Consider the following 26,342-nt stretch of genomic DNA (forward strand, 5'->3'; position numbering starts at 1 on the left):
AGTGTTCAGTCACTCAGATCTCTCCGATTCTCTTATCTTCTCTATCTGATCGCTCATGTCCTTGCTCTCTTTCATCTCACGAGCCCTTTCACTTTCACCGCCACTCGTATCTGCTCCAACTAAGGTTTTCCAATATTCGACGTTCAATCAGGATAGCAAATTCTTTTACCCGCACTCTTTGGATTTTAAGAATATTAGTTCATCTTTATTCAAATATAGGATTTAAAAAAATAATGTAGCTTGGAATTTTTGCTTTTTTGTTGCTGCTGACTGTTGTATTTTTAGTTTTATGTTTTAAATTGCGCATTAATTTTTTTCTCAGAAAGGCATTTTATAGTTTAAAAGGGAAAACACTAGACCAGGGAAGTCAAACTCAAGGGCCGAGGGCTGGATCAAGACTGTGGGATGCTTAGATCTGGTACACACATCCTGAAAACAGTGAAAAACAAGCCTGTAGTGCCTCTGCCAGAATAAATGGAGTTTGGGAGGGCTGCGTGTAGCCCCCTAAGTTGCATTTTTGCTGGCAGAGGATTGCAGGAGGCCATTGCAGCTAAAAACTGAGCTTGGGAGCCCATTTTTTTCTACCAGAACGCTTGGGCCACCACATGTGCACCCAACATGAGTGATGCTGAGCTGGCCATGCCCACCCTGGCCACACCCACCCCAGCCCCCCAAGGTCAAACACAACCCTGATGTGGCCTTCAACGAAATCAAGTTTGACATTCCTGCACTAGATGTTAAAGGATAAATAATTAAACAATTAAACAAACACAATATTTTTATGCCTTTCATAGCACCAAAAACTGCGGAGGCAAGCATTTATAAAAAGAGTTCAGCCAACCTTAGACAAATTCCTTCAAATATTCAAAGCTCTACCCAAATGCTTCAATTAGTAATACATTTGGCTTTTAGGGTTTTGAAAAAGAGATATAGTTGCAGTAATGAATTGTCCATTGTTGTCCATTAGGACAACTACAAACTGAAGATGCAGTGACTTGTTACCTTACTTCTAACTCATCTCTTTGCTAATTCTTTATCTTCTGTTGTGATAACAACAATTAGATTGTTTCCAGGCACCCGCCTTTCCCAGAGAAATTGCTAAAAGAAAAATGAGGAAAAACTTCCAGAAAAGGAGGTAACCATTATATGGACAACTGAATATACAATGATTAGCAGCATTCTGATGAAAAAGACAGCAATGAAGATAAAATGAATGGCATTTTTTCTTAGGATTTATTACTTATTTATTTTATTTGAGTTTTTAACCTGTCTTATTTATTTATATAAATAAGTAAAGGTGGTAAACATATCTAATTTTCCTGCCTCTTCCTATTTTTCCTATAATGAAAACCCTTTTAAGTGAATTGGGCTGAGAGAAAGTGATTGGCCTAAAATCAGCCATCCAGTTTTCATGACTAAGGCAGGCCTGGAGCTCATCATCTTCTGATTTCTAACCTGGTGCCTTAACCACTAGTTGATGTGATTATTTTTATGAAAAAGAATGTTTTCTAATGTAAATGTTTACCAATACGTAAAGTAGTATTCTTAAAGTGAGCTTCCTTCCTTAAAAAAAATCCTTGGACCTGCAGTCCATAGTAAATACAATATTTCTAAGGTCCCAAATATTTTTTAATAGGAGAGCTGTCTCCTTCTCCATGTGCTCATAAACATGTGTCAAAGCTAGGAAAAATAATCCTGTAGAATATTGGCAAATACTATACATTTTTGATGACTGAATTTTTGAACAATATCAGCAGGGTCTGTCAACCTACAGCAGATCTCCCTAAACTATTCTCTGCTTGAGTACCGTTTCCAGATAAAGTCTGTTGGAATAGGATTCATGACTACCATGACTAAAGCTGTCAGACTAGAGAAAAGTTTCCTTAAGTATTGGCTAATAAGTAATTAGTGTTGGTTAACATTGTAAGATTGCATGCTTGATTTGATTGAACTATATTGACACAATGCTGAATTTATGTTTTAGCAGTATCCCTATACTGGTGTTCTTCCCATTTGTACAGGATGTGAATAAGCACAGAAGCTTTACTTCCAGTTTTTTTTTCCTGAGATTGGCTATCCTTAGTGTGCTCAGTTGTAAAGAAATAAAAATTTATTCATTAGTGCTTGAGTAGAAGTGTCAATTATTCAAAAAACTTAATCAAACAATGACAATCAAGTACTGATGTGATAGAGATATTGAAGACAAAGCTTGCTTCTATTATCTGTTCAATCTTTGTCAAAACATAATGAGTAATAGCTCTCTTTCAATAAAAAGAAACAAATATTAATTAATTTTTGAGCCAAGAAGCACTTAAAAAAATTTCCTTGCTTCACTTCAAAAATACATCTTCCATTCTAATATTATTTTAAAACCCAAGCCTCCTTGATCATTTTTGCTTCTATTAAAACAAGAATTTATTTTCTGTCACTTGCCCTTAAGCATGGGCTGTGTCAATCCATGTCTACATGGCATATTTATTACCACAGTAGTATATACATTTACAGAAATTGTTTTCCTGGTTACAAAGCAATGTTTCTTGGATTAAACATTTAGTTTTCCCTTGTTTAAATGTCTGTTTTGCATGCAACCTAATCTTTTATTTGTTGCAATTTCTGAGTTTGACTAATGAAACCTTAGGACTGCATTGTTGAGAAACAATGTGTAATGACTGACTTTGCTTACAAGAGTGGATAGACTTCCATTTTAGAACACACTTAAAGTCATTGGGATATCTACTCCTATTAATGTCCAGTCCACAAAATAAGCAACTGTACTTCCAAACTGAATCTAAGCTACAAACCACAGGGGCAATTTCTTTCCCATTTGATGAAAAGCTTTACAAGCTCAAGAGCTTTCACTCTTGGGGAGGGGCACATGTTGATTCCCAAATTACAGATTTTTTTATATGGCTATCTTTGATTCTGAGGCAAGCCTGCCCATATACTTAGACCTAAATATTTCTTGGCATGTGAGAACTGAACATAGTTCCCAGGCATTTCCCACAAAATTCCACTGGTGGAGACACCACTTTAAACTTAAGTTTCCCTCTATTGATGTCCAAAAACAGCCTTTTCTTTGGGAAACCTATCCATAGGAACTCAGCTCCCTCCATCGGTGCTCAAGATAAATTTCACTCTCTTTGTATATGACATCTCTTGATGATACTTACCTACTACTCACAGACATTGATTTATTGATATAATACATTTTAATATACTACTTCAAGGGGAAGGTAACAGCATTCCACATTATCATGCTGGCCATATGACCATGGAAATGTCTTCAGACAATACTGGCTCCCTTAACTAAGCATCAGAGGTGACCATTGTTCCCTAGAGTTGGACATGACCGGACAGAGGAAAACTTTATCACTTAACCACAATTGGGCCCAGCAACTCTGTTGCTAAGCAACTTCATCATTAAGTGAAACAACATGTGACCACACCCAATTTACATCATCAGTTTATTTTTTGCTGCTAAGCAAAACACCCATGTTTCTTAAGCACGTTGACAAGTCATCTTATGACTTACTGCTGGCTTGCCCATTGACTTTACTGGAAGCTGGCTGTGAAGGTCTCAAATGGGGATCACATGGCTGCTGCAACTATCACAAATCATAAATGAAGGCAAGGCACTAAATTACAATCAAGTGACTGTGGGGATGCTGAGATGGCTGTAAGTTTGAGAACAGGTTATAATCTACTTTTCCCGTGCCATTTTATGTTCAAGCAGTTGCTGAACAAGGCAGTGTAGAGAATTTCCAATACATAAATAAACACAACCATTATTTCTTATAAAGTTCATATAATGTTGAATTGTTTAGAAAAGTCCTAAGGAAGCTGTGATTACTCCTGAAAACTTAACAACTTTTCCTAAAGTTGAAAATCGAACAAAGCATAATTAATTTTCTCCATAACTTTCATAGTTTGAAGCAAAGGCATGAAAACAGTACATTAAAAAATCATTTTCAATAATGTCAATGCAAGTGTGTGATTTAATTTCAAATAAAAAATTTAGATTTTCCCCACCAGAAATATTCCCAAAATCAGGAAGAAACAAAGCAATACTCTGATCAGGTTAAAACAAAAACACATTTCCCATTTTCCAAATGTTCTGACTCAATAACTTATTAGGGCTCATGTTACAGAAGTTAATGAAATACTGAACTCTCTTATCAGTTTCTTGCAGAATGTAGATTTTAGTCATGGTATGTTCAACATCATATGAACACAGGTTTTTTTAAAAAAAATATTTTTGTTCATTCACAGAAAGTGAGTTTTCAGCAAAGGCTCAAGGTAAGAAACTGTCAATACAAGAAAGCCATAAACACCCTCTTTCCATTGACCATAGCAGAGTTAAAATACTTGTCTAATTTTCTGCCTCAGAAAACAAAGGGGCTTAGAAATGTTAAATTTTAGATCCCCATAAACAAATGTTCTACTTGGAGAGTTCATCAAATTATTAAAATTTTACCAATTTAATTCATCTTTTAGGGGCTTCTTCCAGCATCTCAATACTTTTCCAACCACAATATCATGCACACTTTCTCAGAATTACGAACCATTATATTCAGAATTTATACTCACAGGTAGAATATGTTTAAAATTTCTGGAAGAGAAAAATAGGGCAGCACAGTAATCATTGACAAGCAAAACACCAAGGCAGCTGGCAACCAAGTGAATATTTTGCAAGCTATTACAAAAGTGTGCCTCAGTCCACTTAAGCCTTAAAAACAAAACAAAAACTGGCTCAGAGTCATGTAGGTATGAGACTATGATATATAAATAGCTTAAATGATAAGTATGGATAAGCCAAAATGAACTATCTCAGGATCTAGATAAAATGAAATAAGATAGAGTCAAAGAGTATGTGACAACTTCTTTGGACTCACAGGAAGAAGAAACCCTGGCCATCCTTAAAAAAAAAACTTCAAATCTGCTCATGTGCTAGAGGACTGGTATGCAACAATGAAGAAATATAGGTCAACAGCATGGGTAAAGGTGGAATGGCAGGCTGAAGCAGACTCTTGGTAAGTGCAATCGATACTGTGATCACATTGCATATTTATTGGGATACCACTAATTCTTTGCTGCCATCAATTGGTTGTCTGAATTCTGGCAACTCAGAAATGGTGGCCTTGCCAGTGTCGCTCCCTCCCCAAGAGAGTGCTGTGAGCTGCTGCTATGGTCTTTAAGACATATTAGTAAACTCCTTGTGCATGGCACTGAATTGAGAAACATTGTCTCTCTGATCTGCTGTATGATTGGAAAACCCATGTTGGATTTCAAAATATTCTACAGTTGAAGATTGTTGGGAAAAAAATGGTTTTGTACCTCCAAAGGACCTGGAAAAAATGGTTATTTGTACTTCTTTCAGTCAGGATTCAGGTCTGAAGTGGCACTGACTGTGCTTGTTGTTGACCTCTGGTGAGCTCATAATGGGAGAGTGCATCCACCCTGGTCCATCTTGATCCTTTGGTATTCTTCCAGTTCAGTTTAGGGGATTTGGAATGGGGGATATCACATTATACTTGTTTTTCTCTCTTTCTCTTTTTTATCTTAGGCCAGGGTATTTCTGGGAGAAGGAGTGACTTGAATTGTCACTCCCTTTAGCTCTAGAGATTTTCAATTTTCAACTCTGCCTGGAATATACTTTTCCAGTCAGTATTGGGACACAATTTGTAGATCCTTTTGAGTCCTACTTGAAGAATAGGTGGCAGCTGTGTTTGGGAGATCTTTGTACAGGTTCATCTTGTGCACATTTGAAATATGTGACAGGTCCAGAAAGCAGTGGTGTGAGCAGTTTTGGCATTTCTTATTAAACTCATATAACACCACTACTCCATGATCTGTACTAGTTTTCCTAGCAGATTTCTGGATGCAATTAAAGGTGCTGGTTATCATCTACAAAGGCTACTGGGGATATAGCCAGGATATTTGTGGGAGTTTCTCTCTCTGTGTCCACCAAATGGATCACTGAGACCATTCTCTGGGTACCTTACTGAAGGCCTAGCTATTTCCCTTGGCTGTTTCCCCAGGCCATGAGGCTAAGTGAATTCTGCTGCTAATGATGTGATTTTCTGTGATTGGGATTATTGTTTTAATGTTGCATTATATGTTGCAGTTTTTGTTTTAATCTTTTTACATCACCCAGAATCACTGTTGTCAAATGGGTAGCCATGTAATAAATAATTAAATTAAATAGCTTATTTCAGTACCCCACCTATTTTCTTCCCAGTGTACAAGGGAATCCAATAGATGGATATACACCACAAGCCTCAATGCTTAAACAACATTTTGAAATATAAATATATGATTTGTTGTATTATCTTGAACAAGTCTAGCTGATCATTTCAATAATGAATCATTCCTTGGATGGGGGCCATTTCTAAAGGCTCCATTTCCTTTCTCTAAGATAGAGAGAAATGGCAAAATATTTTGGAAGCAAAATATGCCAAGGTCAATACTTTGAAAAGTCTCTGTGCACTATCCAAAGGTGAGTTTTGACTTTATTAATCCATGGCTACACTGCTGCCTAAAGCAGAATAATTATCCTGTTATGTAACAGAGCTATCTCAGATGGTATTTACTTCTAATGACCGACATGAAATACATTTTGCTTCACATTTTTAGTCTACTATATAGAAAGACTATCGGTAACTATCATTTGGGGTTCCAGCAAATTTAAGCACTATTTCTAATCTCAACCAGCTATTTGACAGGAATAAGCTGTTGGGCATGAGCTTGAACTGAAACAGAGATTACATGGCAAAATATACACTGATAGTTAGGAATTCCCCGAAAGCCTCTTTTAAACTGCAAAGAGATATGATTGAATGTCTGAGACTATTTAAGAAGTAGACAGAAGAGTTATTTATCTTTTCTGTTCCCTTTCTAGCACAAAAAAGGAACAAAATAAAAAGTCAGTCAAAAACAAGAACAGCGCATACATACAACATTTAATATACTTAATTGTATAGTCTGCATGAAGGCTTACACAAATAAGATATAAAAGTATCTTGCATAACTGGATTAGACTAACTATAAAAGTTTCCTGTTCCAATCACAATGGTTGTGTTGAATTATAAACAATGATTCCTTAATCTTTCATTTGATGACTGTACAATCCTTACCACTGTATTATGGTATCTTACATGCCATTTTTGTAAAAAACTATCATTATAAAAACTATTTATGTACTCTTATCTCTGTGGCTCTGTGTGTATAGCCAATTTGGTCTAGTTGTTAAGGCATCAGGCTAGAAACTGTGAGACTGTGAGTTCTAGTCCCACTTTAGACATGAAAGCTGGATGGGTGACTTGGGCCAGGCATATACTCTTAGCCCAACTCATGCCATAGTTATTGTGGGAAAAATAGGAGGGAAAAGGAGTATTAGGTATGTTTGCTGCTTTGAGTTATTTATAAAAATAATAAATGTGATAAATATATTCAGTGCGGTTTTCTTTGAAGCATACCGGATTGTTAATCAATCTTCCATTATTTACTCAAAAACATGTTAATTCTACTTCTTACATGCACATGAAGAGATTAGTTTGGGAAAACAGTATGCCTTTTATATGCTGAGTGTTCTGGGAGTTGTAGTCCAATACATATATAAGAACTGAGATGATATAGGACTGTTTTCTGGCATGTCACACAATTTTATGTCCTGTTATTGATATAACCATGACTGGATGTTTGATGATACAAACATCATCATAGATTCCAGGGAAGCTTTTACATAAATGTGACTGGCAGCCTCATGTTTTTTTTAATACTCTGTCTTCTCCACTACCAATAAATGTAGATAAACAATTATAGTGAAAACAGAAAGCTTCAAATTATAGTCTAGCAAAATTTTCTAAGAATAATTTATATATATTTCCAACATACAAACTAACACTGATTAAAAAAAAGTCTTGCTACTAACTCAGAAAGAAGATGTGGAAATACTACAGCTTTTAAATGTCATTTTTCTATTGCTTTTATTATTTATTCCTTTTTTATATTGCTCTGTCTTTCAAAACATTTCCCTTCAAGCATTCAAAGCAGGATTTTTCTTCTGATTTAATATCAAAAGAGGTACATGGATAAGAGCAGTTTGCCCTTACTTCAGTTTACACCCCAATTACCTTTTATCCAACTTCTTTTCCTCACAGACCAGCAATTACGTTAGATGTGAACAAGGCTAAATATAAAGCTGGATTCACATCCTTTTACATCTTTCCTTTCCCTGAATCTTTTTTTATACCTGAATAAAGCTTTCATATGTAATTATCCTAAAGGATATCTCTTAATTATTGATTCAGAGAAAAATATTAGATATCCTCAGTTTGATGTGTATTAATGTTCATCTTTTTTTTCTTCGTAGCATTTTCTGGGATGTGCAGGATCTCCTCTTTTGGGGAATCAACCAAATGATGATCTGACTGACTGGCTTGTTGCCTGAGCCTGATGTCCTGAACTGAGTAAGAGTGACTGGCCCAAAATTACAGAGCTGGCTTTTCATGCCTAAGGCAAGACTACAAGTCATAGTCTCTTAGTTTCCAGCTGGTGCTTTAACCATTCAACCAAACTGGCTCTCCTATTGATGTTCACATAGAATTCTAAAAATTCCAAATCAGTTACAGAGAATTACATTCTTAATATTCATTTTTCACCATTTTCCTTCAGTAACAACCCTGTGAGAGAAAACTGAGAGAATTATGAGCCAGACCCAGATTTTAGTCATTTTATACTTTTCACCTGTGGCATTCACAACAGACTAAGCAGAAGTCTTCACTCTGGTCTGTTTCCAGCGCAGTTATGTGTGGTGGCCAGGTATGGATGCTCAGATTGCATGTTGGGTGAATGCTTGTCAGCCATGCCAGGCTACCAGACCTGCTCCACCCACATCCACTCCAGGCAGGTGGGAAGATTCTGTGGCCTCTTGGTCCCGAGTGCATATTGATCTGGCTGGCCCTGTTCATGGGCATACATTCCTGGTAATGGTTGATTCTTTTTCTAAATGGGTAGAACTGATCTTGATGACTACCACAACTTCAGAAGCTGTCACTAAGGCTTTATCAAGGATATTTGCTACCCATGGCCTCCCTGACACCATTGTGTCTGATAATGGCCCCCAGTTTACTTCCTGTGAGTTTGAGGTCTTCCTAGCCAACCTAGGAATAAGGCACACACTTACAGCTCCCTTTCATACTGCCAGTAATGGCCTGGCTGAAAGGGCAGTCAGATCAGTTAAGGAGGCCCTGGAAAGGTTTGGGCCTATAGATTGGTACTCTAGGCTCGCTAAGTACCTCCTGACCCAGCACACAACCCCCTGTGCCATCACTAATAAGTCTCTAGCTGAACGTCTCATGGGTAGACATCTGAGGACCACCCTAGACAGACTCTATCTGCAATATGCCCCAGTCACGCCCCTAGGGTCCAAAAGCCAGGCAAGGGAGTTCACTGAGAATGACCAGGTCTATGCCCGGAACTATGCAGGACACCCTTTGTGGATGCCTGGGCAAATTGTGGCGGTAACGGTTCTAAGTCTTACAGGGTCCTACTGCAAGATAGGCACATCTGACACCGCCATATCGACCAGCTTAGAAGGCATTGGAGTACGTTTACAGATGGCCTTCAAGATGTTCCTGCAACAGAGAAACCACCGGCGCTCAAAGAAACTTCCCTCGGATCTGACAAGAACGTGAGCCTACCTGAACAGCCATGGTCTCTGGCCTGGAAACACCTGAAGTTGAGACGCCAGCTTCGTCGGCACCAGAAGTTGCCCAGTAAGCAGAGAAGTTCCTTCCAGCAGCAGCTTCACCAGGACTTAGACGATCTGGCCGCCTGCGCAAGCACCCGAGTTATCTCAAGGACTACGCATGCTCCATTCTGGGGGAAAGGAGTGTGGCGTTCGCAATAGACTAAGCCAAAGTCTTCACTCTGGTCTGTGTTTCCAGTGGGAACACGGACCGTTCCTATTGGCTGATGCCGTTTGACAGCCGGCTAAAAAAGGGAGCTGTCAAATGGCATCAGCTGTTGTCCACCAGCTGGCTGCCTTGTTAGTGCGGCAGCCACGGCAACCCTTTATTGTTTCAATAAAGTAACAGCTAAAGTTCGCTCCGAGTTTGCCTCAGGTTATTCCGCCTCTCTACAACATCACCCATTTTAACATTATGGGTAGCCCTCCCCACTGTTTTAGAAATACTTACACAGTAACAAGCACAAGAAGTTATTCTGCAAACCATTTACCCAGCTAAAATGATAACTAAAAGTCATAAAGCTACGATGTTACTCTGGCATCAGAGTAATGCAGGTAACTCTGCTTTGACTGGCTGGTAGGGCTAAAACTGGTTCAGGAGATCATAACAAGCAAGGTTGAAGAATATCAGACCTGATAGATTTAAGGTTGTTTTCATTTAAATTTGCTTTGATTTCAGTTTGGATTTTGCTGCCTACACGATATATATCAGATCTGAGAAATGTTTGTTTTACTGATAAGACATGCTTATTTGTTAGGGAGACATCTGCTTATTTTGATAACCTTAAGACCACAGGATCCTTGCTTGAGATTTTAGGTATAACTTTTGGGATTTGATGGTTGAGGGGGAGGTTGCACCTGATTTGAAGAACACCAGTTGTCTTTTTTGCATAGAATAAACTTGTTCTTATCTCCACCCTCATGTTTTTTATTCATTGGTCTATAATTCCTGGGACAACAGGATGATTGTCTCAACATTATCCAGTAAAACTCTATGGTAATGGTACTTGAACTGGGTCTATCTAACTAATACCTTTACCATCATCACTACAAAACAGACAGATAAATACAGACATACTAAGATGTGCATACACAATGATATATTTTGAATTTGTAATCATGATATACATGATAATTTTCACATTATTTCAGAACAATGTGTGAAAAGATTTTGCCATTATACTTTGAACTAAAATACTATGTAACCTGAATGTAAAATATCCAGCCTCAGAATATTCAAAACTATTTAATATAAACCTTAGGAGAGGTTTAACAGTTTTTTAAAAAGATCTTAAACTACATTTAAATATTCAGCATTATTGGATATCAAAATATACATAAAATAAGTTTAATATATAATGGTTGATAGCCTTTTTATTTTACAAAACTATATTTTTAAAACAACTATCAGCAAGTTGCAAGTGGTTAAGATGATCTTTTGTACAAATAATTAATTTTCCTTTTAATGTGATATTATCACCTCGCTAATAAAATCCAAACAAAGAAAATAGAATGTAACGCTCATTGTTTCAGAAGCCAGAGATCATATAAAAAGGGTGATTATCACATTTGTTGCCTTGCACAACTAAACACTATGTCTGCACAAGACATATACTGAAATTCCTAATCAAAGTGAATACAAAGTATAGGTTACAAAACACTGTCAACTGAAAGAAATAGCTAGGATAGAATAAGTTTTTCTTTATCACAATCCACACAACCTAAGATTGATAAATTCCAGCTCAACCTGACAAATAAACTGCCACCGTTCTCTCTCCAATGTAATATGAATGAGTGAGTAAATGAGGGGGGGGGGGGGCGGGGAGAGAGAGGGAAAGAGACAGCAAAATACATCACTTTTTCTCAAAGGAAAGCAAAGAGACCCTCTGATACTGCAGGTCAAAACAGACATTTGCTTGGCAGTAAATCTCCTTAAATTCATCCTTTACAGCTGAGCTATAAAATAAGCAGAATTCAAAGCTGGGGAAACTAAAAAACACATCTGAAGAGTGAAGGATTAAAAGATAGTGGTCATTCATACATCATTCCAACTCTGCTTCCCACAAAGTACAGCTGTACTCCCACAGTCCTAGTAGAGCCTCTAATTCCTGATTCAGTTTGGTATTCCCACCTGGGGGTGAAGATAAGGCAAGACTTCCATACCGCTTAATAATTTCATAGGAAAGAGGGTTTTGGCTGCTATCCTTTATTATGTCATCATTCCACAGAGCATCATTTAAAGCAGTTCTCAATTTTGCACCACAGTTGAAAATAGAAAATTGTAGTGCTGTATTGCAACTGGTCATCCAGTTCCTCAGTAGCCTGGCTATTTCTCTGATTACTGATAGAAGCTTCATTAATACCTTAACAGACATTTTGGAACTTCCCTCTGCTACAGCATTAAGGAAGGCAGGTATTGTTTGGGTAAGTGGAAAGCAAAATCATGCAGTTGAAGGCTCAACAGTGTCCCACTGTGTAGCATGCATGTCTCACCTCCAAGCTCTGTCGACTCATCACAGACCAATGAAATGATCCTCACAGTGGCATCTCCAGTCAACACCAGGATTGGAATTCCCTAAAGAAAAGTGTATGATAGTCCAGGCTGCAAGGAGGGACACCTCTGTAAGCAGCATCTGAAGTGAAGTGAAGTGTAACAGCAAAAGCAGCTGAGATGACTCTGGCACAGCAATGCAGCCAGCACTTGTGCTGCTTTTATTGTTTAATAGGAAAGCCAAAATAGGCACTAGCACTGCCACCTGCTGGCTATTTAAACTATTGCTTGATTAAATTTGATAGACACCTAAGCAATTCATTGTTCCATAGAGCACTTTTATGACAGCTGAGGCAAGCTTTCAAGATTCCTTAAAAAAAATGCCAGACAGAAGATAATAAATGTGCATAACCAACTGTAACCATTTAGTGTCACTGATTTAATGCAATGTCATATCTCACTATAATCAAATCTATATTATAATACAAATTCCAAAACCAACGTTCTGAAAAATATAACTTCTGTGAAAGTAATGCATAGATTACTTGGAACAATCAAAGTATTTCATACGTTTCTCCCATGAGATTATCTGATGAAGTGAGACATCATCAAAATTGTTGGGATGTTTTTATTTAACCTTATTTAAACTCTAGAGATTTCGAAGGGTTTCCTTCTGAGCTTTTAAGGCAAAGGCTAAATGCAAGAAGCTGGCATTTTGGTTTCAGTATCATAGCTTCAGAAATTGCACAAAACTGCACACACAATGGGCAACAGGTGGTCCATTCTTATTAAAACAGAGGAGACAGAGAAGTTGTATTTTCTTTAGTTAATCATTTAACTATACTAACCACAGCAGCATATGCAAAACACCAGTCACATATTTCCAAAATAATCTCCACAAAACAGTATGTTCATATATGTTTGCATGTTATGTGTGTGCACACGGACACCTGTGTTTGTGCAAATGAAGCTATTGAAAGTACCTTGTTTTTTCTCTACAATTTAATTTTTATCAGCTTGATAATGGATTCCTTTTGTCTGCAAGGCATCCAAACTGGCAGACTTGCCTACACAACTTCCTTACCATTTTTAGTTTATTCCCACAATTATAATAGAGGACATTTCTTTTTTATGTTTCAGGCAATCCAAAACAAAATAAAAATCTCTTTATTTCCTAATTCCCAGTTTATTACTCTGTAAAATCCCATTTTATATATACAGTATTTATTAACAGGGATGGGAAAGTATGCTACTGGGCTTTTTGATTTTACATTAACAGTTGGACATCAATGATGGCATACACCATTTATTCCACAAGTAGTAGCAAAAAAATATCTTCGGCATACATTGAGAAAGTTTGTATTCAGTCTTTTTTTTAGCAAAACCATAAATGCGACCCAAAAATTAATTTCCTGTCTCAAAATTTAATGTTCCCTTGCACCTAAGATTATAGATGGAAATTCCTATTGGTCTAATTGAAAAAAAAAACAGCTGTTTTTCCTTGGTATTTTGAAAATTTTTCTCTTGTAAAGAAAAAAAAGATGGATGATTCAGTGGAACATATGTGAAGTTTTTAGATGAATATCATTGTGGTTGATATCTGGACCCCACTACAAACGTGGGTGCTTTTCTGTTACTTTTTTCTACCAGGCTAAGGAATGATGATATTCGTCCATTATGTTCAAAGAGGACCTTGACATTTAACAGGTTGTGGTCTGTCCACGGTGTGTCCACAAGTGGCTGGTAAGGCCTATATGGGCATGAAATGTTCTGCCACACGTTGGGCAGCCATGTGTGGGCACCATTGTTGCAGCAGTTGCAGCTCTGGTTTTGCAGAGTGCTCACTTCTCTTGTTCTATGGTTGTTCTTCTGCCTTCAAATGTTTGGAAGCCTTGGTGGATCAACATGCACCATGTTGATACTAAGGGACCTTAAATACTGGATACACTGAATTTTCACGTATCATTCATTCTGTTCCTATGATTTTGTTCATTCTTTGTCTGCTGCTTGTCTCATCCATATATTTCAAACGTTACAAAAAAAACCCCATTTGTTCTTCTGTGGATTGTGCACAAAATACTATTTCTGCACAAATATTGTTGAGCAGTGTTTGGAAAGGGAGAATTACGTGTGTCGGAGAGGGTGAGATGTGGAACATTCTTTTCTGAAATTACATTTCAAAATATTCCATACGGCATGGAGATGGGCAGACTAAACAATCACCTGCTTTGATGAAATTTCATTTGTTGGATGCTTTTCGTAAATGTGGATAGTTATCATTTTGTATAATGGCCAATGTTAGCTTCTTTCTCCATGTAAAAAAACAAGCCTAGCCTTTTTCCAAGTAAATTTAGCAACAGTTACAGGCTTTTTGTTTGCACTCTCTACAAATAGATTTTGAGGAAGAAAGAGGGAGGGAAAGAGATTGAAGAATCTACTTAGTCACAGCTATTAGAAGCATGTATTTATTTAACCAAGACTACTTCACTTAATTGTTATTATTTTGTTTGTTAAAAAACTGAGGTCATGCTTCAGATATTTAAATTTCTAGTGGATTTGACCTCAACCCAGATTTTAGATTTTCTGATCTCTTTGAGGCACCTGTTAGGAGGCTAACTTGTCAATTTCTATTGATTTTTTTTCTGTCTTTTTTCAAAGACAGCCATAGTCCCATGTAGTAGGACTTTCAGAGGTCATTGCTCCCAATCTACTATATCCATCATCTTTCTTTGCTTCTTATTTCTGGTTCATTCTTGCATCCCTGACATTTTTTCTGGTTTTGTGCTAGACATATTCTCAATCATCTCCCATGCACTACTATGAAACAAAAAGCTGTGATTATATCAGCAGCAAAATGGTACACGTGGGCGAAAGAGTTAAATATTTGTCCTGCATTCACACTATGTCTTTCAGTGCCATTGCCATCAGGTTTGGTGACAAATAGGATAAAGAATGAATGAGAGTTATCTTAGCATTCATGTCAGGTTTCAACATATGTTGGATCAGCCCCATATGTAGGCCTAGGTATGGCAACCTTCTCAATCTGTCCCTTTAAATTTTACAGCGCTTTTATTAATTTTATTATGCATTGAAAAGTAATATGAAAGCTGCAATATTTGCAAAATGAGACTAGTTTGTATTGTTGGTACCTATTTTCTTGTGTTTTAATGGTTATTTCTTGTTTAATTTGTTTTTTAATATTTTCTTCCATGTTAAAAGTATATGTTGTGAATGGGAAATGTACAGTACCTTCTCTTAAATATTTGTTCAGGAGATACACACTAAATAAAATGTTACAGCATTGTTTTCCCTTTACTCAGACTTTCAGGGTCCTGCTCTTATTTGTCTCATTCCCCTTCTTTCTCCTTCTCCATTGCCAGAGGATTTTAAGTAGCTTGTCTAATTTCTAAATATCACAGAGCAACCCTGTGAGTGTCTAAAACATGCAGGCTGTTCTAATTTCACTTCTACAGATATTCTAGGTTGTTCTAAATTTATATACAGGTGAAACTCAAAAAATTAGAATATCGTGCAAAAGTTCATTTATTTCAGTAATTCAACTTAAAAGGTGAACCTAATATATGAGATAGACTCATTACATGCAAAGCAAGATAGTTCAAGGTGTGATTTATCATAATTGAGATGATTATGGCTTACAGCTCATGAAAAACCCCAAATCCACAATCTCAGAAAATTAGAATATTGTGAAAAGGTTCAATATTCTAGGCTCAAAGTGTCCCACTCTAATCAGCTAATTAAGCCATAACACCTGCAAAGGGTCCTTAGCCTTTAAATAGTCTCTCAGTCTGGTTCAGTAGGAATCACAATCATGGGAAAGACCACTGACCTGACAATTGTGCAGAAAACCATCATTGACACCCTCCATAAGGAGGGAAAGCCTCAAAAGGTAATTGCAAAGGAAGTTGGATGTTCCCAAAGTGCTGTATCAAAGCACATTAATAGAAAGTTATGTGGAAGGGAAAAGTGTGGAAGAAAAGGGTGCACAAGCAGCAGGGATGACCGCAGCCTGGAGAGGATTGTCAGGAAAAGACCATTCAAAGGGGACTTTCACAAGGAGTGGACTGAGGCTGGAGTCAGTGCATCAAGAGCCACCACACACAGACGTATCCTGGACATGGGCTTCAAATGTCGTATTCCTCTTGTCAAACTGCTCCTGAACAACAAACAACATCAGAAGCGTCTTACCTGGGCTAAAGAAAAACAGAACTGGTCTGTTGCTCAGTGGTCCAAAGTCCTCTTTTCTGATGAGAGAAACTTTTGCATCTCATTTGGAAACCAAGGACCCAGAGTCTGGAGGAAGAATGGAGAGGCATACACTGCAAAATGCTTGAAGTCCAATGTGAAGTTTCCACAGTCTGTGTTGATTTGGGGAGCCATGTCACCTGCTGGTGTTGGTCCACTGTGCTTCATTAAGTCCAGGGTCAATGCAGCCATCTACCAGGAGATTTTGAAGCACTTCATGCTTCCTTCCTCAGATGAGTTTTATGGGGATGCTGACTTCATTTTCCAGCAGGACTTGGCACCTGTCCACACTGCCAAAAGCACCAAAACCTGGTTCAATGACCGTGGGATTACTGTCCTTGATTGGCCAGCAAACTCACCTGACCTGAACCCCATAGAGAATCTATGGGGCATTGCCAAGAGAAAGATGAGAGACATGAGACCGAACAATGCACTATTGAACCATCCTGGTCTTCCATAACACCTCAGCAGTGCCACAGGCTGATAACTTCCATGCCACTCCACATTGAGGCAGTAATTGCTGCAAAAGGGGCCCAAACCAAGTACTGAGTACATATGCATGCTTACACTTTTCAGAGGTCTGATATTGTTCTATGTACAATCCTTGTTTTATTGATTGCATGTAATATTCTAATTTTCTGAGATTGTGGATTTGGGGTTTACATGAGCTGTAAGCCATAATCATCACAATTATGACAAATCACAGCTTGAACTATCTTGCTTTGTATGTAATGAGTCTATCTCATATATTAGTTTCACCTTTTAAGTTGCATTACTGAAATAAATGAACTTTTGCACAATATTCTAATTTTTCAAGTTTCACCTATGCTACCTAAGCTGTTTGAGCCATGTGCATAAACTAGAAATCAAGCTGGCTTCAAAAGGCTTAATAGCATGCACTCTTTGGGTTTGGCCATTGTGGAGACCTGGTCTGGGGACTTGGTCTACACCATGCTTACCATGGGCCCTGACTGGTTACATCCATTTTTCTTTGCCTTTCCTGTTTTGTTCTGTATTAACATTCTTGAAGACTCGCATTCTGATTGGTCCACCCGAACCGCAACCCGATTGGTCCATTAAACGACTGTGATTGGAGCGCTAAGAATCTACCGCGATTGGCCGAGCCGATCGCGGGAGATTCAAAGCACTGCCATTGGCCGCCGAGCCGCCGGCCGGCTGTATAAAGCCAAGCGGCTCGCACACTTTAACTGTCCTTATTCAGATGCTACAATAAAGAGCTGATTGTTCACTTTCGCGTCTCGCCTCTTTTGTGACCCGATCCACCGATCTAACATGTTTCCCATCAGTTTTGTCTATTGATGATCCAAGAAACGAAGGAAGGAGAAACAAATTCCATCATTCTTCTTGCCACAGGTTAGTATATAAAACTAGCAGAGTTCTTCATAATTAAAATTGATTTACTTTTACATATAAATATAATAAGCATTCCACCAGCAAACTTCATTATTCCACCATGAAAGAAAATGGAGGTTTGTGTCCACTTTTTATAGTTCTGGGTTATGCAAAGGAAATTGGGAGACACATGCGGAATCTTGTTAATATAATTTGAGTTGAGATTGTCTCAAAATATTGTGTAGGATGCACAAAGAAATAATGTTGGAGAATAAAGAAATGTGTATTTAATTCATTGTGGTCATGAGATTAATATAAGCTAGATATCAATATCTTGTGTTATAGTGGTTAAAATGCTGGAGAACAATTCTTTTTATATGCATAAAGTTTTGTGTAACTTGAAAAAGATACACACACACACACACATGCAATATATATATATATATATATATATATATATATATATATATATATATATATATATATATAGAGAGAGAGAGAGAGAGAGAGAGAGAGAGAGAGAGAGAGAGAGAGGATGGACTTGAGATTGAAAAAGACACATATCACCAACAAGAAAGGAATTCTTTACATATATAAAGGTGTGTAATCACATTTCAGAGTTAAATATACAGTATTAGAGTTAGAAGTGAAAGGCTGCATTATCTGATACAGAGTGTGTTCACAACAAGGATTTACTTTGGAAACATCCAAGATCCCAATTATAAATGACGTAAATTTCATATTTACTGAACAATCGTTTTCTAATATATATACAATGAACATAGTGCAAATGCTGATCTTGGTTAAGTGTGGAGAAAGAATGGAAATCATTTCTCTTGCCCTGTGTTTTAAGCAAAAAACTCTCATATGACGTAGTATATATTTGCAGGGAGGAATCTACCACTGATACTAATTTTCTATTCATTTTGAATTTGGCTTCAAATATGTCTACAGAATCACATTTATGTTCTATCGAGAACAGATTTTCTTGAGTTTTTCCTTCTTCTAGATATCAAGTGGTTACTTCTGTTTAGCCTCAAAACAGACTTTCAGGGGGACAGATTTTGGACCATGCTCTGACCATTACACTTCAATATTAACTACAACATTGAGACAGTAGGACACATTGTCTCCTCTTATGCTTTGATTAGAAATTCTAATACAAGAGAATACATGTAGCTCAAAGTTGAACTGTGGAGTCATTGAGATTGATTTTTTTGCTTGCAGATGTTTTATTACCCAGTTCTATAATAAATGTCACCCAACTCAGCAACATCATCTGTATGAGTAAGTGTGGGAATTGTGTTTTATATACAGTAGCTTGCCCTTGCAGTTTGGGTGTGGGAGTGGTTTTCTCATTGCTAGTTCCTTGATTATGATATTGTTTTTCACTTGATTGTTTGCCTAGTGTAAATCCCTGCTTGTTTGAGTATTGGTGTTAAAAAGAACATGTTCTGGTCTTTTTTCTCATTTGAATGGTGTGTAAATATGGTTTATTTCTACAGTTCTTTTAATAGATGGTTTGTCTGATTACCAAGCTTCCAGTAATTCCCTAGTGTTTCTGGATGGAACTTGTTTTAGGATGCTTACAGTTTTCCAGTTGAAACCATGGTTAAGCCTGTCTGAAGTCTGTTTCAACTGGGAGACTGAAAAATGGGAACCTGGGAAATACTTTCCTGGAGGCATCTTATAGTTTTTTAAGATGTTTGTGTTAGAATTTTCTTTTCTTTAAAAAATAAGTTAAGAGAGTAAGAGTACTTTCTCTACCATTTTCCTAGTATAGCAGAACATAGTGCTACATACAGTTTAAAAAAAAGCAAAGGAATGCAGAACTGATGTGTAGAATAAAGAAATGTGTGATTCAGGAGGAGGAGGTGGATGTTAAGAGCTGTATGAATTTCTTGGGCAGGCTCAGTAAGGAAAAAACAACCCCTTATTCAATAAATGTGTGGGAGTGAGAACAGAACAAGTGAGAGACAGGGAGAAAGGAGATTCTCCCCACCCCATCATTTTCTTTTGTCCTTTTGGTAAAATGTACTGCTCAGTATCAGAAGATTTGGTGGTTATGGTTCCAAAGCAGTATGTCTGATCCCAGACACAGATTGCCCTAAGCTGATTGATTTAAGTGGGTTTAGCTATGTTTGCTATTGCCACAGAGACTACTGTTTAGTCTGTCATTTCAATTCACTTGGGAGTCATTTCCATTGCAAATACTGGTGCTAAGCACAGACAAAAATGTGTAGGTGATTTTCCTGGTGGTTAAAGCAGTAAGTCTGCTTTCTGGGAAACTAAATCAATACATTTTCTAATGTATCTCAGTGTTCAGGGCATTAAGGACACAGGAGGATTCCTATTAGGAAAGTATGAGATACAAATCTGATTAAAAGATATTGGAATGAAAGTGTATAAAAACTGAAGTGATAAAAAAGTAGAGGTAAGGAAACAGAGTGGTGAGCTATATCACATCCAGTTACAATAGAAACAGTAGTTAGGAAAAAGAATTATTTTCTGAAGTGTCATGGATTACAAAATGAATTTATTTGAGCAGCATGGATGGTCTGACTTGTATACCATGCACAACAATTAAAATATTAACTAATGCCAAGCCAACCTAATCTCCTTTCTGATAGAAGACAGATCCATGCCAGTACTGACCACTCACCACTTCCTAAGTGAAGGACAGATTATATCATTCTCTGCCTATTTCCAGCAAAGGTGTCCCATGTCCAGTTTTCTCAGCTGTGATTCAAAGCTGATCTTTGACTTGACTTATCTTAAGCCCTGTAGAGCTTTGTCATATTCTAATAGCATCCCAGCTTTGACTGCCTGCAATACCTTCTTTTCTATCTAGCTTTTCTCCTGAGGTTCTATGTTTCCTGCTGAAGGGCAATAGTTGTTATTTTGTTTTTAAAATAATCCATGGGCCTATTATATCAGAAAACTATCTTCAAGCTTAGAAATTCATGCTCTATTGAACCCTTGCAACTCTCCCTGGATAGACTTTGTGTTTTTGCCCATAATGCTTCTAGGTGAAGCATCGTCCCTTCGGTTTCCCACCCCCAACCCCTTTCCACAGCACAACAAAGCTTTCCTTTCTTTCACCTCATTTTTAAAATTTATATATTTTAAGTTACAATATAGGGAGATTGCCACTTTGTTTCTATGAAATTGAACTACCGATTCTTCCTCACATCAAAGTTTCCATGGAAAAAACAAAGAAACCTGGGAACAAAAGAAGAACCTGTTCTTCATTGCTTTGATTATTGCAGCATCAATGATGATGCTCAGAGGTAGGATGGGAGAAAAGAAATGTCAGCACCACTAGATAGGGCAGATTGCTAAATCCAGGAAGGCTAATACTATTCTTTGAGATTGGATAGAGTAATAGATTTTTTTTTAATAAAAGTTTTATTTAAGTTTTCACAAAACATACAAATAAAATATCTTTTTTTGAGAACAGCGTGGCCCCGGGTTATCACTTCTCCATACAGACATAATACATATTTATCTTATACATTCTAATCCATATCTTATAAGTATTTTCGCAATTTTTTCAATAGCTTTTCCCTTTCTTTACTTCCTATAGCCTTATTTTAAATTATCTCATTCCTTTCTTAATACAATTACATATCTTTTTCTAATTTTTAAAATCTTTCTAATCAATGTTTTTATACTTTCATCTGTCCTGTTTACAATTTCATACTATCTTTTCACATAAAACAAATTTTCCGCTGTAATTACTAGACTGGAGTGTAACACCTTTGTATCTTTTTTCAAATCTTATTTAAAAATTTAAGTTACATCTTCACAGTTATAACATTCATTTTCTAACCTCTATTTTATAACACATACCTATTTTCAGTCAAATTCTGCTTGGTACATTCCTTTAAAGTACACACTAAATTCTTAAAAGAAAAAAGTATATATGTATATATATATCTGTGTATATATGTAAAACAATAGTAAATGGAATAATTATTCTATTCAAGTACAGCTCTGCCATTAATATTAATAATGACCTTGTACATTTCTATTTCTTTTAACAAACATTACCTGGTAATATCAGTTGTCTTTCACTTTAATCATCTATATTTCATATTTTACTTATTACTGTCTTTAAATAAAAAAAACCAAACAATAGTTATTAACAGTAGTCAATAAAATTATTATTCTTATTCAAATTCATCTTGTCAACTGATAAAAATCTTCCATGTTTCTTTTCAGTTTTTTTAAATGTTCTTTTTAAATTATTGAGAGCCTTATTCTCTTTACAAACAAATATTCCATTACACATCAATAGAAATTTTTTCTATCACTTTAATCATCTAACATATTTTCTAATCCTTTTCTATTTCTAATATAACAATGCTATCCCATGCACCTTTGCAGAATCCTCTCCTTAAGTTAAATTTTAACCATTCTCTCTTGTGTCTTTTAAATAGGTTTATACCTTTAATTCTTGTACGCTTTTCCTGTACCTCTATATCTTGTTTCTGTCTTTTGTAGCTTCTTTTCCTTTCCCTCTTTTCTCTCTTCTTCTCCCTGCCCTTTTTATTCCCTTTTCTATCTGATTGTCCCTTCTGTGATCCTCCTGTCTGCTTCTTCCTGATATTATGATTGCTTTTCAAATTACTCTTTTTTTTTGGTTGTTGCTTCAGTGCTTAAGTTTTTAACTCCCTTTCCCCCATTTCCCTTTTTTATCCCATTTAAAATTGCTTGGTCATTAAAGATGGCTTCTTCGTTGTCCCACCCTTCTTGTTCTGCCAGCATTTCTTGTTGTTTTTCATAGTTCAAGATCTCCATTTCTAAAAATTGAAATACGAAGCCAAAAGATCCTCTTCTGTCTTGTGCTTCTTCTTTTTGTTCTTTAAGCCTCATTTTTAACTCTTCAAGCAGTGATGCCATTTTAAAAATTTTTAAACAACCCCCAAATGATTTTATTTTATTTCATTAGGATCCTCCATCCAAAGTTCCAGGAATCATCCAATAATCCAAAGCTGCTTGCTTCTTGCTTCTTTTCTCACTTTCTCTTTCCAGGGGCTTTGTTATCTTATAACAAAGTTTCAGCTACAATGTATCTTTTGCAAACCTTGTTAAAATGCCACTGTCATTTTTTTTTAAAGTTCCAGGTGGTCTCCTCCATTTTCCAGATTCCACCCTCTTTTTTCCCTTTTCCCTCTGCTGCTTGCTTTCTTTTTTTAAATAAAGTTTTTAAATTACCCAAGAATCTTTATCCCTTTGACACTTTATTTTCAGCTAGAAGTAGCCTATTAATGTCAAAGTGGATTAAGATCAGTTTCTTATTCGAATCTCTTCTTCTTAATGTTCCAAGTCAATTAAAACTGTTGATGTTAGAGGGAAAAAAGCCAATTCCGTTTGCTTTCCCTTTCTCTTTTGCAGCTTAAATCTTTTTTAGGAATAGTATTAGTCTTTAAAATTCAGGTTCCAGGTACCTTGAATCCATTCTCCATTCAACCCGGTCAGTCAAACTTTCTCCTTTAAACTTTCTCCTGCACAATCTTGTCCAGTCGGGTTCTTCTTTGCGGTGGCCATTTCTGACCACCACTGTAACCACGTTTGGGAAAGGGAGTAATGGCCAGCCGAGGAGGAGAGATGCGGCTCGCTGATGGCTCCTCCCTCTTCACCACCTCTACGGGATGGCTTCAGCCCCGAATCCAGGCTGCTTGGGGCACTCCAGTGGCAAGCACAGATCAAAACTTATTCCGCATTGAATTGTCCTGTGATACCTCACAAAGGGGTGGCTGTGGTCTTGTCCTTCTATACCCTATCAACACTGGCTGGGCTCAACCTTGAAAGAAACTGAACCAGCACAATTCTGCATCATTCGGCTCCAAACCCTGCAGCTGGCCCCAAAAGATAGCATGGTTGGTGGTAATGAAAGTCACTGAGAGGTCAAGGAGAGGAAAGATGGATGCGCTACCCACATCATACTCTCACCAGTGATCCATAAATTTAGCAGGTCATATTGTCATTGCTGTGGCAATATATAAGTAATGAAGATGTTTAGAAATCATTATTGTTTGTTTTCCAGACTGTTCTAGACCATGATTATCACAATGGCCAACAAAGATTACAGTATATTCTATAAGAAAAGAGAGGATTTCAAAGATCGATTTAAAGATCACTTTTTAAAATCCAACACCAATGTTAAAATTCTATTCCAAGTAACAGAAGAGATACAAGATCTTCTCTATAGTAGCTGCCTCAGTATCTAAAAAGATAAGACAGGCCCCTACATTGTTAATGAAAGAAAATTAATTTAAAAAAAAATTGAAAGAAAAGAAGTGTTGTTTTTTTTAAGTAAATTCTAATGGGTAGAGTGGTATTCTTATAATTACCTAATTGTGAGGCAACCAGGGAAATGTCTGAATGCCTTGTCTTTACTTTAAACCAACTCTTCTTTTTTGGGAAGACCACGGTTTGGTAAAATAATAGAATGCACAAGAAAGTAAGAAGAAGAAGATGGAATAAAAGAATAGTTACTAAATGCAGATTTTTTAAATGCACAGAAAGAAAGAAAAACTTTGTAGTGGTATGTTTCCCTTTATTTTTTTCCATAACTCTTTGTTAGATTCCAAGTAATGCAATCATCATAAGATGAACTCAGAGGCATTGCAATTCCTCAAAGAACTATTTTATTTAATTACACATCTTGGCACTAACTGGTGGAAGCAAGTACTGAAAATTTCCCAGGCTTCCATGTCACTATAGCTAGAATTTTCTCATTTTTCCAAAACAATGTATCACATTATTCAGCCAGGAGATTAAATAGTTTCTTGACAACTTCCTTCCTCCTTCCTCTGGCCAAGCGCAATTGGTCTCATCACCCAGCTATGTTGTTCTGGCTGGAGCTTCATTCACCTTAGTTCTCCTCCCTTCCATTTCTCAAGTGTGTCAAACTGAATTCATATGATTCCACCACCAAACTAAATTCAAGCTTGACATTCTTCTCATTATTTCACTGTGATTATTCCTCTCAAATTTTACATCTGTTTTAACATTCAGTTTTAATTTGTCCCATCTCCATATGACATTTCAATTACGATGTACAACTACTCCTAATAGAAGATCTTGACACTGTATAAACCTTTAAAATTTTGTCATGTTTCTCAAGGTCCCTTCTTGTTTTTTTGAGATCACTTTTAGTTTTTCTGCTTATTTGCAGATGTATTAACCATGATAGATTCCTATCTTAATTGAGAAGTTTCTGTTGTGCTTGTAATGTTTTCTGAATCTGTATTTGTTATATAAGCATATGTATTTTTTTTTATTATACAGTGATGTTTAAAAGTTTGTAATCATTTTGGTTTCAGTATAGATATGACCTAAAACATGATCTGTTCTCCAAATTCTAAAATAAGAGAAAGAGACCTCAACTATACAACTGAGTCAAAAACATTATTGTGTTTATTAATTGAGGAAAATGATCCAAAGATAAATATAGAATTTGCGTATGACAAAAATATGTAAATCTCTAAGATTTTTGGTTTATTTGATTGGGAAATTAAAATTAGGTCTTTTAATCAATTGAGTGTGAGATATCCTGCCTTTGGTAATTCTCAGTATTCACTATCAAAGCACCGGTATGTAGAAATCATGGCACCGGTATGAAGTAATCATGGTTTGAACAAAGGAGATATCTGAAGATCTCCATAAAATCATTTTGATGCTCACCGGGCTACAAAACTATTTCCAAAGAATGTGGACTCAGCTAGGCAGATTATGGCAGTAATTCCACACCACTGTTATTCTTTGCAGGAGTAATCAACCAATCAATAATATATAGAGAGAAAGTAGTATAATATACCAGGAGGTTTCAAAGAACCCCTGGATAATGTTACAAGAACTAAAGACCTCACTTGCATTGGTAAATGTCAGTGTTCATGAGACCATCATCAGGATAACACTGAATAATACTGCCATTGTGCATAGCAGGGTTCCAGGGAAAAAGTCACTACTCTCAAAAAAAGAACATTACTGCTCATCTACGCTTTGCAAAAGGCCACATGGATAAGCAGAAGGCTATAGGAAAAAATGTTATGTGGACAGACAGACACAAATACAGCTTTTTGGCTTGAATGAATAATGTTATGTTTGGCAAATGGCAAAAATTGCATTCTGTGAAACATGGTACTGGTAGTATCATGGTTTGGGACTGCTTTGCTGCTTCTGGATCAAGAGGGCTTATCATTATTCATGGAACCATGAATTCTGAAATGTAGCAGAAAATTGTACAGGAAAATGTCAATGTATCTGTGAATTGAAGTAAAAGAGAAAGTGTGTCTTATAGTAAGACAATGACCCAAAACACACAAATCTAATCAAAGTATGGTTAAAGCAGAAGAAAGTAAATGCTTTAGATAGAATGACCAAGTCAAAATCCTGACCTTAATCCTACATAAATGTGATGGAAGCACCTGAAACAGGAATTCATGTGAAGAAGTCATCAACATCCCTACATTAAAG

The 26,342-nt window shown here is 36.7% G+C and overlaps 1 protein-coding gene across 2 annotated transcripts in view; it reads right to left on the minus strand.

Moving 5' to 3' along the window:
• HTR1F (5-hydroxytryptamine receptor 1F) overlaps positions 1–12,411 on the minus strand; it is a 110,876-nt gene extending 98,465 nt beyond the window's left edge. For both annotated transcript variants that reach the window (XM_026700482.2, XM_087937895.1), the window contains exon 1: positions 12,242–12,411. The gene's annotated coding sequence lies outside the window, so the exon portion shown is untranslated. The remainder of the gene's footprint in view (positions 1–12,241) is intronic.
• Positions 12,412–26,342: the final 13,931 nt, after the last annotated feature.

Source organism: Pseudonaja textilis, chromosome 7 (genome assembly GCF_049901715.1).
Source record: "Pseudonaja textilis isolate UNSWEBS1 chromosome 7, rPseTex1.2, whole genome shotgun sequence".
NCBI classification, from domain to species: Eukaryota; Metazoa; Chordata; class Lepidosauria; order Squamata; family Elapidae; genus Pseudonaja; species Pseudonaja textilis.